At 43.0% G+C, this 4,735-nt stretch overlaps 1 pseudogene; it reads right to left on the reverse strand.

Annotated features, from left to right (window-relative positions):
* Positions 1–506: 506 nt before the first annotated feature.
* Positions 507–4,462, reverse strand: LOC116641322 (annotated as a pseudogene).
* Between the last annotated feature and the right edge of the window lie 273 nt (positions 4,463–4,735).

Consider the following 4,735-nt stretch of genomic DNA (forward strand, 5'->3'; position numbering starts at 1 on the left):
TAGACAGAAAAGGGCTTTTCTCTGAAAAATGTGCACATAAAGAAATTTGCTAAGGGATGGAGGTGTCTGATTTGCCATAGACACACAAGAAAGAAAGTCAGAAATTAAAATCAAACTAAAAGGAAAATCCTGCTTGCTCCAAGCCCTAAGCTTTCATTCTCTCAAAGAGCTTCCCTAGGAAATGTTCCAAGCCAGGATGCTCTTTAATTATAGTAAGCCTCCATCCTGAGCCCTGTTTTTCAGAGGGTCCTGCATGTTACAATCATATTCTTAAAAATTATTTTTTAAAAAATATATTTTTAGGTAATCTCCACACCCAATGTAGGGCTCAAACTTGCAACCCTGAGATCAAGAGTTGCATGCTCTACCGACTGAGCCAGCCAGGTGCCCCCAAAATTAGATTTATTAATGCACAAAATAGCATTTTCATCATCTGATCATAAAAGCAATGTAGGCGAATTACGGAACCTTTTTTAAATTTTATTTTGAGGAATAAACAGTCTTTATTAGGCTCGGAGCAGGAGTCTGAGAGTCTTGAGGACCTCTGTGTATTTGTTAATTTTCTTCTCAACGTTGTTTTAGGACTGTCTCACTAGCCACTAGCCTTGCAAGCTGTTCTTCCTTCAGGTAATGGGTCTTGGCCTTCTTCCTCTTTTGGGGGGTGGCTGTCACTGCCTGGTTCTTCCAGCCAGCCTCAGAGCCAGGTGATGGGTTCAGGCAAACTTTCCCGTAGGCTACCAACGTACAACCTTGAGGTCAGCAGGAACCCCCCTCTGCTTCTTCTTGTCATGGGGCAGTGGAGCCCATCGAACACCTTGGGGTACTTAGGGCAGCCTGGCCTCACACCTTCATAAAGAATGGCTGGGGGCAGCCACAAGATGGGCTGGCAATCATCCTCCTACAGAAGAAAGCCAGGTAGTTTAATTTCTTTCTCTAGAAATTGCCAGAAATGCTGATGCCCTCACAGCACATGACCATGACCTCCTGGCCCAGTGGTACCTGTTTGGCCACGGTGGCTATCAGGTTGTCCTAGGAGTATGCCTGGGCCACTGAGCACCAGGATCCACCCTCTGCCATCTTCCGTGGTCTCCTGGGAAAGTGGAATGGTTTTTTTGTTTTTTAAGATTTTATTTATTTGCGAGAGAGAGAACGAGAGACAGAGAGCATGAGAGGGAGTGAGAGGGAGGAGGGTCAGAGGGAGAAGCAGACTCCCCGCTGAGCAGGGAGCCCGATGCGGGACTCGATCCCGGGACTCCAGGATCATGACCTGAGCCGAAGGCAGTTGCTTAACCAACTGAGCCACCCAGGCGCCCTGGAATGTTTTAATACAGAAAAACTATAAGGAAGAAAAAGAAAGATCGGGCATGAACATTAAAATTAATTTCTCCAAAGTCACAGACGTGCCCTCTCACACAGGATCCTACTCCTAGCGTTGGCAGAAGCACCCTGTAAGTCTAAACATCCATCCCATGATCAACCCCATCCAGACTCAGGAAATGTTTCTCCATTTCTCTTGCCCCACATTCTTGAAACAAGAGGCAGCAGCTTCCAAATGCCCTGAAAGTTTATCACTGTATCCTTGCTGGCATAAGAGGGAGACACTTCAAACTAGAGGAAGGACTGAAAATGGAAAGTACATAAAAAAGAGAGAAGATAGATTAATTAAATTATTAAATCCCTTCTTTGGGATGGTACGTGATGAAGTACATTTCCCAGAGTGCTGAGTGTCCATATTCTGTTTTCCTTCATGTTTTATCCAATTCATGGCTCTAAAGCTACTCACAAATTTGCAGTTTTTGCAACCATTGCTCATGACAGTTGAGAAACATTTTGCAACATTAACAGTTCATCTGACTTTTAAATATGCAAATAGAGAGGTCTAGATCTAATGCAGATGAAGCATGATACCAGTTCTTTATGTTGGCACCAAAATGAATATTAAAGGCTAGAATCGTGAATAGTTTTATTTTATTTAATAAGATTTAATCAAATCTTTTTAAAAATCAAAAGTCTGCTTTAAGTGATTTTGACTTAAAATATTGATATTGACTAATCATAATTTGAATTTGAATTTTAACAGAGGATTTTGAACAGTTTAGAAGACAACTTATTGAAGATGTACTAAATAATTGAAGATTTTCATTTTAATTGTGATCTACCATTTTTGATAAAATATATTCAAATTGTGTACCCTGCAAACACAATTAAAATAGATTTTTAATCCTACAGGATTCAATCTGGTCCACCACCTGTTTTTGTTTTGTAAATAAAGTTTTATTGGAACACAGCTATGCTGCTCATCATTTACATGCTGTCTGTGGCTGCTTTCATATACCAGTGACAGAGCTGAGAGTTTTCACAGAAACCATATGGCCCACAAAACCTAAAATTTTTACTATCTAGTCTTTCATAGAAAAAGTTTGCCAACCTCTGCTTTGGATGATTACTGCCAGGGGAATACAAATTATGTGAAAATCTTTAATATGTCAACATAATTTGGCTGAGATAAATTTTAAAAATTTATGGAAAATCTATCTATACATATATTATAAGTTATGCATGTCTATATTTTATTACTTATCCAAGTATCACTGGCTTCTCAACAGAACACCCAGACATGTGCCATAATTGGGAAAGTCATCTTTAATAGCCTGCCAACTTTCAGCTGTATAAAAGTCAGAGCTTTTCACATATTTTTCAATTTTGTATTTAAGAAGGTATGTTTTTCAACATGAGGTATGTTTATTCTTGCCCTGGGCTCTGCAGATATAAGGGGTAGGCCTGCCAGTGTGGGCTCTGAAACATGCCCATGTTCTGCCATATTGAAGCCTGAGCCTGAATGCTGGAGCTTAGGAGGCGGACCCTTGTGCCTTTGATAGGGGTTTTTACGGAGGGCACGATCCCAGAACATTAACACACCTCGCCCTGTGCCCTGCTCCAGGTTGGGTGGCCACTAAGACGTTTGGACAGACTCAGTGCCCGGAAGGACTCTTCCCTCTGCAATTGACCAGATGGGACCAGCTTTGACCCTAGAAGCCTGTGTGAGTTTCCAGGCCAGGTGTGTGGGAGACTCTGGCATAGGGAAGAGCTCCCGAGGGCACGGACAGTTCTCCCACCCACACAGGCAGCCCTGCATTTCCTCCAACAGCTATGATCTTGTGGCCACTGCCCAAGATCTTCTCCGCCAGCCCCGGCAAGGGCTCTCGGTGCCCGTGGTGGCCGAGCAGCTCAAAACGTGAGGCTGATGCCTATGGCCCATCCGTCCCTGCTGCTCGGAGAGGCAACCATTCACAAAATGTTGGCAGACTTTTCCTTAACTATGGCCAGATTTAGCAAATAAGAATGTAGGATGCCCAGTTAGATTTGAATTTCAGATAAACGACAGATGCGGTTTCAGGATAAGTATATCCCACGCAATAATACTGTGTATTGTAAGTATGTTCCACGTGTCACCTCTCAGACAAGGCATTTAAGAACTGGGACATGTAAGAGTCATTGCTCTTACACTGCTAAGGAGACTTTGCAGGTTATGTGTTTTAGGTGATAAAACAAGATGTGTTTAGATGATAAGATGATGGCTGCCCAGCTCATAGACATGAACTTTTATTCATAGTTGGAAAGTCGTGAATTTTTAAGGTTTATCTGTTACCACAGCATCATCTAGACCTTCCTGAGTATTGTATCATTCAAGACGCTGCCCAGATGTCACTCTGGCTCCTTCCTCTTCCATTGTGCTCCTCTTATCTTTTACGAACCCCTTCTTACAATGCTTTTTTTTTTTTTAGATTTTTAAAAATTTATTTATTTGAGAGAGAGACAGAGTACACAAGCAGGGAGAGCAGCAGAAGGAGAGGGAGAAGCAGGCTCCCCGCTGAGCAGGGAGCCCGACGTGGGGCTCAGTCCCAGGACCCCAGAATCATGACCTGAGCCGAAGGCAGACGCTTAACCCACTGAACCACCCAGGTGCCCCACTTACAATGCTTACTAAATGCCTGCTTAGTTATCTCCCTCTCGGCAGGGCACAAGAGCCTTGCCTTATTGGACTTTGTGACCATAGCACCTCACATAGGAAGTACTTTAGAGTGTGCTGAATGAACAAATGGCCAATAATCTCCCGAGACGTTAGAGCCAGGAGTTACCTTCAAATTCGCCTTGGTATCACGAAGGACGGTACCTCTTTAGGTTTTATCTCCATTATTCCTTAAATAAAGGACTGCCTCTCTTTAAATAGGTCTGCAATCTTGGGAAATTCAATTACACATAGCGGTGTTATTTATATAGTGACCGGTAATCAGAAAAGCAAGAGATTACGGGTGACGACATTCATTCTTAGTCACAAATTAAGAGAGAAACATGACAACGACATTTCCACCGGGAGAGAAAAGGTCACCTGGCATTCAGAAGCCCTAATTGCCAAGCTGTGTTTTACGTTCTCATCATCTATACTTTCTGGAGACGTCATTGCTACGGATGCAGAGAGGCTGGGGTCCCTTGTTTATTTCCCTAAATACTTATTACCTCTAGATCAGGGATTCTCAACCAGGAAGTGGGAAGGGTGCACCCCTATCAGAATCTCAGAATGGGGAAAACAACAAATATTTTGATTCTATTTTATTTCTTTTTTAAAGTATTTATTTGACAGAGAGACAGAGTGAGAGAGAGAACACAAGCAGGGGGAGTGGGAGAGGGAGAAGCAGGTTCCCCGCTGAGCAGGGAGCCCGACGTGGGGCTCGAT

This window comes from Phoca vitulina, unplaced genomic scaffold, assembly GCF_004348235.1.
Source record: "Phoca vitulina isolate PV1807 unplaced genomic scaffold, GSC_HSeal_1.0 scaffold21, whole genome shotgun sequence".
NCBI classification, from domain to species: domain Eukaryota; kingdom Metazoa; phylum Chordata; class Mammalia; order Carnivora; family Phocidae; genus Phoca; species Phoca vitulina.